We start from the raw sequence: 17,230 nt of genomic DNA, 5'->3' as shown, positions 1-17,230 counted from the left end.
CTGGAGTAACCTGGACTGCTCACAGTCTACCTCTGACATCTCAAACAACATTAGTCTGTCTGTCTTTCTTTCTTTCTTTTTTTCTTTCTTCCTTCCTTCCTTCCTTCCTTCCTTCCTTCCTTTCTTGTTGTGTCTATTGGGTTTTTTAAATTTTATTCACTATATCCTGATCACTGTCCCCCTCCCACAACCTCTCCCCCTCATTGTTATGTTTTTAAGAAACAGTCTCTTGTAGTCCAAGGTAGTTTTGAACTTTTGATCTTCCCACCTCCGTCCAGCAAATGCTAAGATTATGGGTAGGCACCACCACAACCTGTAGTCATCAGTATTTTGACATCTTTCAATGCCTGGTACGCAAGGAAGGGTCTCTGTACAAGACAGACAGAAGATTTGGTATGATGGTATTTGATTTGGGAGCTGTCCCCATAGCTTCTGCAAATTGGCCTTCTTGCTTGTTATTTAAAGCAGAAGTAGCTGTCACTTCAAACTTTCTGATGCATGACCCTTTGTTCTTTCTTTCATAACCAGCTTGCTTCACAAAGCACGTCTTCAGGGTTCATAGAAGGGTTTAATTGTAGGGCTGAATAATATTCTATTGTAAGACATGGACCAGGTTTTGTTAATTCTTATCCATCAGCAGACATCAGGGTATTCCCTGGTTTTGACTACTGTGAATAATATGCCCAAGAACACCTGAGTCCTGCTTTTATTTTAGATTTACATCCAGCAGTAGGAGATGGTAAATCAAAGTATTTACAGGCTTTCTTTCTTTTTTTCCCTGAAGTATCAGCAGATTGTTTTCCACCCTAATTTTTTACACTGTTGCCATCACTGTACAAAGAGTCTACCTAACTGGCCACAGTGTAGGGGCTTGTCTTGACAATCGACATTATAATAAGGGTAAAGTGGCATATCGGCTTTTTTCTGGCCCCTAAGGATTAACGATGCTTGTATCTTGAAGAAATGCGTGTTCAAGGCATCCACCCATGTTAATCAAGTTGCTGCCTGCTTTACAGCTGAGTCTGTGATTCTTTCTGGCTTCTGGGCATTGGTTCTTCATCTTAAGTGAAGGCATAGCCCAGGCAGAAGTTGCTAAGAAGCCACAGATGCGTTCAGCCTTCGTCTGCATCGTTTCTTGCAGACTAAAGTTGCTTGTCCCACAGGTAGTCGAGAGAAAGTTTGGGGAAACAGATACAGCTCATGCAACTAGCATACAGTAGTGAAATCTGTTAGTCTTTTGGCTTCATGAAATCCCGACACAAGAACACAACAAGCTAATAGTATTTTAAGCTTGCTTGTGCACATCTGTGTGCGTGTCTAAGGATATTTATTTGGAAACAGAGGGAACGAGAGAGGACATGCTCAATGTGGTTGGGAGTGGGGAGTTTTAGGTAGATGACTGCATCATTCACAGAAAAGTCAATTGTTCCTCATGCCACATCGGAGAAACTAAGCTAGCCTACCCACAGTACCAGGGGTTTTTCCAGAAGTTTCCCTAGAGCTGGTTTTTTGTTTTTTTGTGGACAGAGCCTATGTATGATTCCAATATAAAATATGAAATCTTTCCAGCCCCTTTCCTGGCAGACTTGTGAGAAGGAGGAAGAAACTCCTGGCTGTGTATGCTGCCCCTCCTAGTACCAAAGGTCTACAGTGAGCTGGCTGCTCTCTGTCGGGCCTGAGATAACAGCAGGGCTGCATTTATGCAACCATAGTTACAGGATTTTCTGTCAGAACAAGATTCAGTTAGACTTTCAACATCAGAACGCTCGGCGTGGGGAGTCAGTGTCCAAATTCCAGATCAGTTAGTGCTCAATCTGTTAACATAATCTTCAGGACAGAGTTTACCAGGTCCGCCCTCCCCTGCTTTACACCGGGTTTGGTTTATAAGGAGAAACTCTGTTGGCCATTGTGGGCCACTCTCATTCTAGCTTTACCATAAGTGGGGATTTGGGGAAAAGTAGAAATGACTAAGTGAATCACATTTTCTGATATTAGATGGCACGCGATAACCTATACTTTCTAAAAATAATTTGTGAGGTTCGAGTAGTGCATTTCCCTTGACGATCTCTTCACATTCGGTCACCTTGCTGTCCATGTGAGCTTGAGAATAAATAGTTAGCTCACTTCCAGGCTGTTTTTATTCATGCATTAGGGCTCAACTGAAATATTAACTCCACATGTGCATGGTGAAAGCAGAGAGAATAAGAGAAATGACATCAATTCAACCCCACCACCCATTTCCATCCCTGACGGATGACCTATTTCTTGATATTTTCTGTTTACTTGCACCAATCTACTGAGTACATTTCATGAACTTCTTTAATATTGTTTTGCTTTCTTGAACTGTTAACATAGTCAGTTGTCAATCCAAGCAACTACTGCCTAGCCAAGCTGTAGAGGCTCTCATTAGCCCTCTCTTCCCTTCTCACCTCCTCATAACTTCCATTTTCATAGAGGTAAACAAAGCAAGTCATTTGTTCCAAATAACACGCTCATTCCACCTTCAACTCTCATTTATAGACAAATGAACATTTCAGTTTTTCACAACCAAGCTCTCCTCTCTTTCCTGATCACAACTGCACTGGTGGGAATTATTCAAACAGGTTCTAAAAGCAAGGAGCGATCAGATAGCTGCATACCTTGATTCCCACTTGTTACAGTGGGTACTTATTAACCAAGGCGATTACAGTTGGGAGTCAGAGATAGCAAATGGAGGTCTAAGACCAGAGAAAGGCACATTAGCAAGAAGGGAAAGCAAAGGCAAACGAGGAAGGAAGATGATGGGCTGCAGGAGGACATGGTTGTTCCAACCTGGGTTCCCTCAGCTTTGCCCAGAGTGTTCTCTTCTGTATGGAATGAGGATCACGAGACTGATGTGAGGCTGAGGACCTTGGAGTTTGTGTGCTTCTGAATCACGTGGTTAGTATCAGATTAACCCGAGAGCCCCTTTCACAGGACCCCCCACTATGTTGCAGAGACCTCCCCAGCAGAAGCAGTATTCCTGGGAAGGTTGGAATACTGACCTCCTGCCAGGTCTTTCCCATTGTCTTTCACTAGAACATTCTTTTCCCCATATTTTCTTTTTCACAGAGGCTATAGTTGTAGTGCTCTATAATACAATGAAAGCATTTGAAAGTGTGTGAGTGTTTTGCCCGCATGCGTGTCTGGTGCCCATAAAGATGGTGAGGGTGTTGGGACTGGAGTGTCATGGCTGGCTTCCACCACCGTGTGGGTGCTGGGAACCAACCCTGGATCCTCTACAAAACACTAAGTGCTCTTATGCCTTGAGCCATCTCTCTAGCTAGCCCCTTTTTAAAAAAATGCTTTCAATTTTTAAAATGTATGTATTTTCTTAGTTAAATGTGGGTGTGTTCTACCCAAATGTATGTACATACACTGCATTGACTGCCTAGTATCCACACATCCTCCAGTATTCTCACTGGAGGTCGGAAGAGGGCACTGGAACTGGAGTTACAGAGCCGTGAGCAGACAGTGGGTGCTGGGACTTGAACCTGCGTCTTCAACAAGAGCATTAAGTGCTCTTGACTACTGGGCCATTTTCAACTTCTAAATACCTCACATTCAGTTTAAACACAATTTTTGTTTGAGCATTTCACATGTAACTCTTATATTTACATCATTTCCACCCATCCCTCCCTGCCTCAAATGCCTCCTCTGTCCTCTCCCACTTCCTCTTCCTTAATCATGGTTATTACCTACGTAAGCCCTGAGTCCAGGCTGTGCTCATCAACATGCTTGGGATTCATGACCTATTGGTGTTATTCTGAGCCTGAAGAAAAGCTGATTCTCCCTCGAGGCCTCATCGATTGCCTGTAGTTCTCGGGCGGGACCTTGTGAGATTTCCCTTGTCCAAACTGGCACTGACTGCCGTTTGTATTGTGAAGGTCTTGTTCAGGCCACCATGTTGAGATTTCACGGCTATGGTGCTTCCCAGGCGTAATAAGATGGCACTGTCAGTCCCGGTCCTCTGCCTCTCACTGTTTTTCTTCCCCTTTTTGCATTTCTCTGAGCCCTGGGTCAGGTTTGTGAATCCCCAATCTCTCTGCAGTTTGGCCAGCTAGTGATCTCTCTAGGAGCCTCCAACTACTGTTTAAAAACCAAAAGCTTCATGTATACCCACACACATATGAAAATCATCCTGGGCTTATTCCCCTTCGTAGGGAGAGTTCCTGGGGTAATTCTCTTTCACCTTAAGGTCTAAGGTCGTTGAAATGCAAGGGCATCCACATTGAACAGGATCTGTGTCACCCCTGCTCCAATGGGAGCAGATCTCGTTTCATAGCTGTAACTGGAATGACTAATGTTAATCAAACAAAATCAGGTCACACCTAAAACTGAAGCTAATGTTTGACTGTGTCGATCCAGCCCGCAGCCTTTGTCTCAGGGCAGGCAAGTGGTCATGTTCCTTACAAAGAGACCTGTGAGAGTCTTGTAAACTTATTTCGCATGTCCCACCACCGGGTCATCCTAGGACAAGCCCCAGCGAGCATGTGTTCATGGATCGTGGGATTCTAGTATTCCATGTTTTCACAGTGCACCTGATTTTGCTGCCTAGTAATGTAGTTGGAAGCGGGAGGACAGGGCGCCCCTCATGCACATCACAGTGACCGCTAAAGTTTATATTGGGGGAAGTTCTCTTTCTTCATCTCTCGAAAGATTGATTCAAAAAACTTAAAAAGCATTTTTTTTCTTTCGAGTATATTCTTTCTTAAAATACATTTTGCACGCCAGTTTTAGATTTTTTTTAAATAATTTGTTTTTAATTTTTATGTACATTTGGTGCTTTCCCTGCATGTGAGAGGGAGTCAGATCCCCTAGACAGGGGTTATAGGTTGCTGTGAACTGCCATGTAGGTGCTGGGAATTGAACCTGGGTCCTCTGGAGGAGCAGTCAGTGCTCTTAACCACTGAGCCATCTCTCCAGCCCCCAGTTTTAGAATTTTAAAGTGATTTGTTTGTTTCTTTTTCTTTTTTTAAAGACAGGGTTTCTCTGTGTAGCCCTGGCTGTCCTGAAACTCACTAGGTAGACCAGGCTGGCCTTGAACTCACAGAGATCCACCTGCTCTTCCTCCCAGTGATGGGATTAAAGGTGTGAGCTACCACTGCCCAGCTTCCGTTTTAGAATTTTTAAAACAACATGAGTCTATTACTTTTGGACTGTCTGGATATACAAACATAAGATTCTATTACCTCCAAAAAAATTATCCACCTTTATTGAATTATAATTCCCTCTTAGTCGTGTAGCTCAGTGTTAGAGCGTTTGCTTGCCATACTTAAGAGCCTAGGCTCTACCCCCAACACCATGTTTAAAAAAATTCTTTTTTTCCAAATTTACCACAGCGCATCATGACTTTGTGCTAAGCTTGTGAACACACTTATATTTCATGACTTCTTTAAAGAATTAATTCTTTAATTAATTAATAATAGTACTGTCAGCATTTTATAGCGAAACTGCAGTTGGGATGGAGGGATGCTATGTGAATGTATGAGGGAACCTTTGTTTCTCAAGGGCAGAGCACGGGTGGCAAAGGCACTTAACTCACAGTCTAGAGGTGCAGCCCCCATCCACACTCCACGGTGTGCACCCCGTATCCCCACTCTGAAAGTTAGGTCAGGAGAATGGATTCCATTTAAGCCAGACGATTGGTGACATCTGTGTCCTGGCACTCTGGAAGTAGAGGAATATAGATCAGGAGTTCAAGACCACCCTTGGTTACATAGTGAGTTCAAGGCCAACCTGGGTTACTTGAGACCCTGCCATTAAAAAAAAAAAAAAAAAAGTTAACTCCATGAGTTGTTGATTTTAGAGTAGAGCTGGATACCACTTCACACACGGCTGGAGTAGCTGTGGTACATTGTGCTGAACTCTGGGGTCTGGAAAGCAAAGTGGGGTATTACAGTGTAGCGAGGAATGGTTTCCCCAATTGTTTATCATGGAGCTGGGGTTTTATCGTCTTTTATCTGTGTTGACCTAGGCCCATTCCCCACTGATCGTGATTTTATTACATTTACACTGGCCAGAACTAACAGCATATGTGAGGAAGAAGCAAAGAAAGCGTATCCTGTTGGAGAGCATGATTTTGCCATCAGATTGGGAGGGCTATCTGACTCTCTCAATTTTCCGTCCTTCAAAAAGGAGAGCACCAATAGCTCGCGCTTATCAGACATGGTTGTGGTGTGGGCACTTGGCACATGATGTCCTGTTCATGATCTTTAAGATATAGATCACTGCGGCCTTTGCTCACTTTGTAAGAGAGGGTGATGAGGAGCCAAGACTCTGGATACCTTAACGACACCCTATAACAATGTTGTTGTTTTGGGGGGGGACTCTCAAACTCAGGGAATCAGGGTTTTTAGAGTTTGCCAGACCACGTTAAGAAAATTTAAATTTGTCTTTTCCTCCTAGAATGACAACTCTGAGACTAACTATCAAATGCCTAGGCCATAAGCTTTGGCTCCATCCCCTGACTAGCTCGGAACTTATTTAAACTGTTCTATGTGTTCCACACGGTTAATGGCCTCTCCTTCAGTCCCAACCCACTTCTTCCTTTGTGCCTTCCTCAGCATCTTGTTCAAATCTCTCTCACATTGATTGCTGCCTCTCTCTCTGCATCTCCTTTTATTCTCTCACTATTTTCCAGAATTTTCTCTTCCTGTCAGTGTCCCACCCCCTATTTCCTACCTCTCAGCTCATTGGCCATTGGTTTTTTTTATTGACAGGTGATGGTTATAGGAGATTCTCTCTACAGGGTCAGGCTGTCAGCCATTTTGGCTTTGCAAATCTTCCATTCTCTGCCATTGTAATTTAACCCTACCTTTGTTGCATAAGAGCAACCATAGATAGACAGGACTAACGCCTTGTTCATGGCTGAGTTGCAGTAAAACTGTAAAAATATCCAGAAAGACAAGGTTAGCATGGCGGCCCTGGTTTGCTGTTTTCTTCTCCAGGGCACTACTACTCACAGAAATGTCAAGAATTAAGGAATTTCCATGAGATGTCTTATACTCATAAATTCAAGGGCTATAAGCTCACCGGCCAGAGCGCTTGGTCACTCTACTTTTAAGATACTTCTAGAAATTATTTCCAGCCTGTCTCCTTTCTTGCAAGGATTACCTGTAAGCTATCTCTGTCTTTTCTCTTTCATTGCTGCCCTGTCCTCTGTACATGAGCTAACCACACCATTTCTCCCGAAATGCTCAACATATGGAAGGAAGCATGGGGCTAAATGGTTTGGTCATAAAATGGGAGTTGCTTTTCATGAGTTTAATGGATTCTATAAAGCCCTTACAAGGACATTTATAGTAATATAATCTATGATAACATAGTTCTGAGGATAACAGGACAAGGAAGGAGTCTGTCTCCATAATTAACCAGAGGTATGGAAAGTTCTAGGCCTTTCTGCATGTGATAGCTGGATCATTCCTTGGGTTTGACCGTTGGTTATCTACATTATTGAGCTAGCCTTAGCTTCTAACGCAATAAACGTTTACTCAACTGGTATGTGACCGCCTAGTCCTGAGTACTCTTGTGCCTTTGTGGCTACCACCTCACCCTGCTGCACTGTCCCCAGCACAGCGCTTTGTGCAAAAACACATTGATTGCTACTGGTTAGCTTGTTGAGTTAGAAATTACAACCTTTCCCTTTAACAAATATGCATTGTCTTTTATTTTCCAAACTTTGAGGGTCAGGAACAGGCACAGACTCTGTCCTCTTAGAGAAAGACAGAGGGAAAATGATGGTAGTTGCAGCATGTCTGAAAGGGGACAAGGACAGCGAGTCATAGGTTTGGTCTATCTGACACTAACCATGGCTGGCAAGACAGAAACCCTCAGGTTTGTCTTGTGCCATTCATTCTGAGGTTCTAGATCGCCTGTCTTCTTATAAATGTCACTCATTTGTCCTGGGCACTTAGAGTACTTCCTAAATGCATTGATCAAATCCTGAGCAGAACCATTGTGCAAGAACCACGCCCTTTGCACCTGCAGATTCATCTGAGGCCTCCTAGCCATGTCTTCTGCCTTCGGTTTCCCGTTGTCTCCACACAGAATAAGGAGTGGGTTTCAGCCCAGCTCCATTTGCCTTCTGAGCCTCTTCTGTCCCTTTTACACCTCTTGGCATTTCAGCCACTCTAGACAATTCCAACAGACTTGCAAATGTTCCCCTTTGCTTATAGGGCTCCTCAGCTCTTTCCTCCTTCCTGCTAGACTAGGAACACAAAGACTGAGCAGTGGCTGCATGCTGAAGCACTCTTAGCACAGCCTAGTACACAGCAAGTGCCCAGTGAGTGAATGAGAAAACGAGGGCGTGACTATTGTTTCCTGGTCTACGCCATCACAGCATTGCCACTGGAGGATGAAGCTGACTTCAGTACCAATGAATTGTTCCAAGACCACATTCTCAGTGACTGTCCGTAGTATGCCTTAAATAATGTGACTCTTGTGAGGTGAGGCTTATTATGTTATTACAGAAGTCATAAGTGGAATTTAAAAGTGACCCACGTCTTGAGAACCAGATTGCCAGCAGTTCCCATGTGTCCCGGAAGCGGGGGTTCTCAATTTAAATGACACACTGTGATAGCAGGGCAGGTCATTAGCCAGGTTTCAGAAGTCCCATTTGTGGCCTGTCAGTCAGCCTGTGGTGCAGATTAGTAGTCAAGACCCCAAAATGTGATAGTAATATATGATGATAATTGTTGCACATGAAAAATAAAAGCAGTAACATCTCTGCCACATTATTAATAAGGTGTCTGGTATCTCAGACACTGACCTGTCCCTTGAACAACACTGCCCGTGTCAAAGCTGGAACGCAGAACTGTTGGCCTGGTTGGGTGGTACATGCCTGTAATCTTAATACTCAGGAGAAAGAGGTAGGAAGACTAGTGAGTTCTAGGCCAACTTGGACTACAGATCCTTTGTAGTCTCTAGGGGGACCTGGGGGAGGGGGGGTGAGGAAGAGTTCAAAAGAAAGAATACAAAACACCAGACTTCCGTTGAGGGGAGATACATGAAATAACGCGTGTTAATTACTTATTATATACCATCTTGGCAACTCCAGTGGATTACAGCGGCAGTTCTCCACAAAGGGACACGCTGTACATCCCCCATCCCACAAACTCTGCACTGTCTCTGGTTGTCACAATGTAGGATCACGTGTTTGTGCATCCCGTGGGTAGAGGAGCAGGGATGCTTTCAAACTTCTTACAATGCCAAGACCATCCCCTCACAACATCCAGAATGCTGACAGCTACGGAAGGTTCGAAATCCTGCGTTAAATGTTGCCTTGGGTCCCCGTGCAGCTCAGAATCTGGGACTCTGTGAAATGAGATCATGTGGGTAGGGAAAAAAAATCTAAAATGCAAACCACTGCGTCTCTTTAAGACAGAAACCTCAGCAGCTGCTTTCTCTATCCAGGCATCTGCCTGCCTTCCAGTTAGACTTTCTGTTCTGTCCCAGATCTCTCAATGGCTCAGGCCAGCAGAGCCAGAATAAGGAGGGAACCGATAGATCCCTCCTACTGTATGCTGGTGGTGTGTTTGGGGTCTGCTTAGGTGTTTGTTTCCAGTACCAATGAACTTGTTAAGTGTTAAGTGTTGTAATGCTTATAAAAGGGACAAGACATTCATGGACTGTCAAACGCTGGGGCAGAAATTCCCTCTACTTTACCCACTTTTTGGCAAGTAGTTTCACCCCTCTTGGGATGTATGACTGGTATCCCCGGGAACCCACAGCAAAGCCTCCCTTTCAGGGTCGTGTTGATAGAAGTGCCTGGGAAAATTAAGCCTCTTGGCTCTTCTGTTGATCAAACACGGCCATCCATTGGGCGATGTCCTTTACCATAACAGACTGTGTTACCAGCATCAACATGGCTGAGCCCTCCTACACGAACTATTACTCAGTCTAGAGCATCTAAAGTAGAAAAAGGCCAGAATGTCATTGTCTTCTATCTCTAAAATTTTGCTTATAGCAAGGAGACTCACAGAAAGGCTTTTTTATGTGTCCAGAGGGCAATTAGTGTTGGCGGGGTGAGGGTGGGGTGAGGGGTACCGGGTGAGCCCGTGTTCCCTTCCTTGCTTATTGTTTGAGCTCCTGGGTAAATTCCTAGTCCTATGGCCTGACTTCCAGTGGGAATCCTTTTACTCTTTCAGTCTTAGTTCTGACAGACATGCCCCAATGCGACCAGAGCCCCAAGAGCCGGAGCAGCCCTCCCTGATGTTTATTCAAGTAGGTGGTGGTGACTTGGCACTGGGCGAAACACTAAATGCCACGTGTTAGAAACCCTCTGCAGAAGCTGATCTTTCTTTCCTGGTTTCTTCCTGATTTGTGGTGAGCTCTTTCTTCACACAGAATATCTCTGTAATCCACGAGGTTATTCACAACCTTAGTGACAAAGCTTTCCCTAAAATGTGAACCCTGGTCGTAAAGCGATCCCCCTTTCCTCTTCTCTTTTCCTTGCAAACCCATACCCTCCCCCTCCCCCAGCACCCTGTCTCTGCCATCCATATTAACTTGGAACTCTTAACAGTTTTTCTTCCTCAGCCTCCTAAGTGCTGGGTTTATAAGCATAAACCACTTAATCCAGCTTAAGTAACAGTCTTTAAAACAAGAATAGCCATTGCTAACCTTTCTAGCTTATTGTGAGTCAGGTGTCTTCAAGTGTCACTGAATCCTCTCACGGGACAGGGTTAGAAAGTGGGATTCGAATTTGAATTCCTCCTCCTTCCCCCCCTCCCAACACACATCAGAACTATGAACCAAAATTAACTGACAATCCAAGTAATTTTAGAATAAACTCATACACGCCTTTGATAAGGACTGGTTTTTTAAACACTAGAAATAGTTCTAAGTATATTGGCAACCAGTTAAAAAGTAAAATCTGAATGAAAGATACTGTGAACCATACTAAGACCAGGATTCAAATCTGAGGATTTGTGCTGTGAGCTTACCTTGTCAGTGCAAATGTAACCTACAACAAAAATTCCACCAGAACCCAGGAGAGCAGTAGCTCTGCTTGAAAGTACATTTTCATACAGTAGCATATGCTAAGCTGAAAGATTGAATTCCTTCAAATACCCCGCCATGCCCACTTGATGTTGGCACCCCTCAGTGAGGAGTGTGCACAGAGAGAGCATGTGCTGGGAGGGTCCCGCCTTCAGACATCTGGCACCCCCGGGACACTTGGACCATTTGCAGAGTGTGGCAGGTCTCTACAGGTTCTTTCTGGAACCCCCTCTGCAAAGTGCTCAAGCCAAGGTTTGATGAGAATCAGATTTGTGCTTGGATGTCTAAGCCACAACACCAGAGAAGAATGACAGCCAGCCAGCTTACCTGTGGCATGGCACCTAGGAGGCTGACACACCAGCCTCCACCAGTACTCACCAGCTACTTCTGTGTCGACTGGTTTGAAGCTGGCCCTGAGAACCTTTTGCTTGCTTTCCTGTAAACACAAGAACCTTACATAGAGCCAGGATTCTTGTCTCATGTTCAAGTTCAGTTTTCTTATAGTGACATTCCTTGATCCCTTCTTTTGAGGTTTTGGCCCAGGAGCCCCTCACTTGTCGTTTCTTGTAATCCTCACGCTGTGAGGAGGATCAGCTGCAGCTGCTGTGGTGTGAACTCTGAGTCAGGCTGGCACCGCCTCTGATGCTCATTCCCCGAGCTTCTACTTAATTGCTCTGTAGGGTAGGGACCCTAATAATACCCCTTCCCCAGAGTATGCATCCAGATAAACAGAGCATAGTACTGCCCGTTACATTGCAGTCTGTGAAGCCTCAAAGATTTCTCTCATGGTTCACCACTGGAGAAGTCAAGACCATCCTTGCTCTCTCCGACTCTGAAGTCTGAGGTGCTCTGCCTGGTCCTGAAAGATTGTTTCCTGCCTTGTAAATAAACTGAGAACGTCTATGCTGTGTGCCTGCATTCTTGTTTTACTCATAGACAAGGACCAACTTCATCCACCCGTCTACCTTAAGCAGGGATCTTGGCGTTCAGTTTTGGTATCAGACACTTCCCTGCACAGCATGCTGTTGTGTGAGAATATTCTAGGCTAGTCTAGAAGGCATGGTCGACCCAATCCTCTTCCTCACCCTTCTGAGAGCTGAGATTGCAATTGCTTGCCGCCACGCCCAGTCCAAGGCTCATTTTTAATCCCTTCTTTTTCAATGTGGGATGGAGTTTCCCCTTGTAGACCTCCCTGGCTGTCCTGGAGCCAGCTCTGTAGACCAGGCTGACCTTGGACTCTGACTGCCTCTGCCTCCCTAGTGCTGGGATTAAAGGTGTGCCCCAGCACCACCCGGCTAATCTCAGGGCCTTGTGGCAGGTAGGCAAATAGTCCACCACTGAGCTATGTTCCTTAGGAGTTTTGCTTTCTGAAGATCAAGGCTAGCCTGGAACCTGATACATTGCTGAGCATGACCTCAAACCCCCGTTCCTTTGGCATCTGCTTCCCTAAAAGCTAGGGTGACCAGCTTGTGATGTCATACCAGACCTCCAAGGCTAATTTTATGTCTATTTGTTTATTTGCTTATTTATGTGAGTGTGTATATGTGTGTGAATGTGACTGTGTGAATGTGACTCTGTGTGTGCGTGCGTGTATCTGAGTGTGTCTGTGTGAGTGGATATACACATATCCGGGTGAAGAGGTGGCTTCCTTGGAACTGGAGTTATACATGTTTACAGGATACCCAGCTTGTTGTGTGAGTGTTTGGATCTGAACTCCAGCTCACACGAGTGCGCAGCAAACACCCCTAACCACTGAGCCATCTCTCTAGCTTCCTGGGGCTAATTTTTTTCCTTCCTTAAATATAATTTTTAATTATGATATAATTACGCCTTTTCCCCCCTCTTTACTTTTCTCCTTCTAATCCCTTCCATGTACTCAGCCCTCCTTGATCTCCCCCAAATTCAAGACTGGTTTTTAGATTCTGAGGTGGCTGGGCACTGACCTTGAGGACTGTAACCTTTTAGGAACAGATTGTTAAGAATTAAAGCCTGACCCTTTGAAGCAGTTCCTGGTCAGTAAGCACACATGTAAAGAACCTTAGACTTCAACTTCCTTGTGTCTAAGCATAATCCAGCTTGCTGGGAGGTGAGCGCCACAAGGAGAAGGCCTTCCTGCAGCTAACACAGGACACACGGGTATGGTTACTCAAAAACAATTGGGTGGGTGGGTGAGTGAGTGGGTAGATAGGTAAAGAAGAAAACAACCTCTGTCTCTTAAACTATCACTTACATGTGTTTGTCAGGAACTGTGTTATACCCGCTCATAAATACTGCACTGCTGCTTTGAGTAAGAGCCTGAGATGGGTCTGTGACTCTGGGATATATGTTAATCTGTGTGTGAAACTATCAGAGGGTGATAATGAATGCCTGAAATGCTAGCACTTAGGAGGCAGAGCAAGGTGATTTCTGTGAGCTGCTGGCTAACCTGGGAGAGGCAGGCCAACCTGTTCAAAGAAAACAAAGGCTAGGAGAAGGCTCACTCAGCAAGGTGCTCAGAAGCACGCAGGGGAAGCTGGGCATGGCAATGCATGGCTACAACACCAGTGCTACATGGGATTTGGTGGGCAGAGAATGGGGGATCCCTGAAACTTACTGGCCAGCCTGGCCAGCCAAATCAGTAAGCTCCCGGCTCAGCGAGCACTCCTGCTTCAGAAAATAAGGAGGCAACAGTGGAGGAAGGCATCCTACATAGAACTCTAGCTTCTACACACAAAGTGGACACACATAGACAGAAAGTCAAAATGTTAGGTTTTTTTGTTGTTGATTTTTTTTTTTTGTTTTTGTTTTTTTGTTTTTTTTTTTTGCAATGGTCCTGAATTTAAGCCATTATTCAGCCTGGGACACAGAAGAGTGTGAATAGGCTTTCCGAGTCAAATCTACATTACTCAGCTTCACTTAGTCAGCACACTCTGACAGTTTCACCAGAACCAGGCTAGAGAGAAAGCATTGTAGGCTGTGTAGGCCATACTGCCTATATTCCAAGTGGTGGACCATATGTGGTCCTGTAGTTGTTCCAAGTCCCGTCCGCTATTGGTTTGGAGAGAAGTGATATGTCAGCCCCATAATGGCCTTTTAAAAGACACTATGTAAATGATTTCCTTTTTATATAACTTATTTAACTGTGGCAGGATGATAAGGAGAATGGAGCTTGTAGACTATAAGATTTTCATAAACATACTCAACGGATCCAGCATCTCATCTGTCTGTCTGCCTGTCTGTCTGCAAGGCTGAGGATAAGACACAAGACTTGTATATTATAAGCAAGTATAACATTTTGAAAGGCTTACCATTCAGGAAGCTGGAGAAATGGCTCAGTGTGAGGACTTACTGCTCTCCTAGAGGATCCAAGTTCAGTTCCCAGCACACACATTTGGTGACTCACAACTGCCTGTTAGGCCAGCTCCAGGGGATCTGACGCCCTCATCTGGCCTCCGCAGACACCCACACGCAAGTACACATACATACACAGGTAAAGAATTTTTAAAGGCATGTCATTTTTAAGGGCCTATGTAGAAATCCCAGTTTTGTTCACTTTTTCGTATTCTTTTCTGTTTTTCTGAAATGAGAGTGGGGAGAGCAGGGGGCTGTGGTACTCTAAGGCCTAAGGTCTACTCCTGTGACCATACAGGACATCGTGTTTACTGTTATGAAACACAGAGTCTCCCTGGATCATGTATTTGCCATCCTCCATTGCAAGTCTCCTAAGCTACACCTGCTCATCTTCCATAGGGAAGGAGACAGACATTGACACTCAATGCTGGCACTGAAATTAGAGGAACTAATGCATCGTTCCAAACGGACACTCAGAAAACGTTTATAAGGAGCTGGTTCTAGCTGACTTACAAGCACTGAAGCATGAGGAAAACAAGATAAATGACCAGAAGGAAACCCCATCCAAAGATACATTTTAAACTTTTTATTACGTTCATTTGTGTAGGTGGGGAGCGGGCGTGTGTGTGGAAGTCCGAAGAGAGCTTGCAGGATTTGATCTTCACCGTAGAGGACCTAATGTTGTCAGGCTTGGTGGCAAGCGCCCTTACCCACTGAACCATCTAAAAACCACTCTAAAGTTTAAATGATTGGTCTGAGTTTTCACCAGAATTTGAATCAAAAGTGATCTTGCCTTCCCTGAGCTGTTGCAGTGTTTTAGGCATAGGTGAAGGTGTCTTATTCAAGTTGGGCGAGGTTGAGCATACCTGTGTACCGTAATCTCAGCCCAGAGGAAGCTGGGGTAGGAGGAACATGAGTTCAAAACCAGCCTGGACTCCAAGTGGGAATGTCTATATTGGTTATTTTCTGTCCTTGTGATAAGATAACATTACCAAGCAACTTGCGAAAACAAAGCCTTATCGTTCCTGGGGGTTGGAATCCACAATTGCTGGAGCGGACAGCAGCCTAGGAGGCTGGAGCAGGCAGCTGAGAACGCACATCTTGAACCTTAGCACTAAGCAAAGAGGGCGCTTTTTGTTGGCTTCTTTGTTGTGCTAAAATCAGTGCTGTCCTTAGGATTCCCATTTACGGGTAGGGGAACTGATTCCTATAGTAGCTAAGTGTCCTCCTTCTAAGTCATACAACTGGGAAGGGTTACCGAGGACTCAGGCAGCCATGCTGTCTGGCTTCAGCAGCCCTACACTCTATTGCTCTTGTCATGGCGGATGAGTCAGAAGAGGACTGCTTGGCTAAGTGGCAACACATGTCTCTGTTGTGCATGTCAGTATAGATTTGAGGTTCGTTTTCCTTTATGACACCAGCTGTTCTGTATGTTAACCTCAAACCCACAATCCTCTTGCCTCTGCCTTGTGAGTACTGGAATTACAGATGTGTGATACCATACTTCGCTTTCTTTTCTCTTTTTCTTTTATTTGTGATACTGGGTATTGAACCCAGGACCTGTCATGCCCACTATGCCAGCACATCCTCAGCCACCTTGCTAGTCCTTGAATTTTTGCTGAATAGTCTCATGCACAATTCATAATTCTATGTTTTAAAAGTAAACTTTTCCTGGTTATAGTTAAGTGGTGAAACCTTAGGCCACCATTAAAGTTATTTTTTACAAATAGTGAGAAGGTATCTGTATGTTTCTAAAATATGAAGCCGCAAAGAGGAAGAAGCCACACCGCAGACACTAACCCACAAAAGAGAAAAAAGATAGAGAAAGTTTTATGGTAGTTATCACAAGTAACACTTGTTTCTGTTTTGCTACTATTTTATTTTATGTGTATGACTGTTTTACCTGCATGTATGTATGTGTGTATGTGTGTATGTATATGTATGTGCATTATGTATGTATGTATATGTATGTGTGTATGTGTATGTATATATGTATGTGTGTATGTATATGTATGTGTATGTATATATGTACGTGTGTATGTATATGTGTGTGTATGTGTGTATGTATATGTATGTGTATGTATGTGCATATGTGTATATGTATGTGTGTATGTGTATGTGTATGCATATGTGTAAGTATATGTATGTGTATGATGTGTGAATGTATGTGTATGTGTGTATGTGTGTATATATATATATGTATATGTATGTGTGTATGTATGTATGTATGCATGCATGCATGTACCACATTCTTGTCTAGTGCCCGAGGAGCCCAAAAGAGGGTTTTAGATCTAGAACTTGAGTTACAGACAGTCATGAGATTCCATATGGGTACTAAGAATCAAATTTGGATCCTTTAGAAAGAAGATCAGCCAGTACTTTTAACTGCTGGGCCATCTCTCCAACCCGTCTTGATTTTCTATAGAATTCATTTGCCCAATAATAAGGTCTACTTCATTCTTTAAAAAAATTCATCCAGATGCTGGATGGTGGCCACACACACCTTTCATTAAAGCAGTCATGAGGCAGAGTCAAGCAGATCTCTGAGTTCAGGGTCAGCCTGGTCTAGAGTAGTTTCCAGGGCTACACAGAGAAACCCTGTCTTAAAACAAATGGAAAAGAAAGGAAAGAGAAAGAAGAAAGAGTTCATTCAAAACCTTTTCATTACAAGCATCGTATGTAACTTTTAATGACATCCTTACTCTCTGCTCGCTCTCAGAATAAAGGTGGACACCATTCAGACCAGACACCCATGGCTACTTAATTTAAACAAATTTTAGTTCTGTTTCTTGCTCCCTTAAGCACCATTAGCTACAGTGGCAGCTTTCCTCTCATCTCCTCCAAAATTGTACTGAGCCAAGCGTGGTGACGCCAAGGGCAG

At 44.1% G+C, this 17,230-nt stretch overlaps 1 protein-coding gene across 3 annotated transcripts in view; it reads left to right on the top strand.

Annotated features, from left to right (window-relative positions):
• Positions 1 to 17,230, top strand: part of Rbm47 (RNA binding motif protein 47) — a 77,309-nt gene that overhangs the window by 48,446 nt on the left and 11,633 nt on the right. The window lies entirely within an intron of this gene.

Source organism: Rattus rattus, chromosome 11 (assembly GCF_011064425.1).
Source record: "Rattus rattus isolate New Zealand chromosome 11, Rrattus_CSIRO_v1, whole genome shotgun sequence".
In the NCBI taxonomy this organism is placed as follows: domain Eukaryota; kingdom Metazoa; phylum Chordata; class Mammalia; order Rodentia; family Muridae; genus Rattus; species Rattus rattus.
The sequence above is the reverse complement of the archived record's forward strand: the minus strand, read 5'-3'. Positions and strand labels throughout refer to the sequence as shown.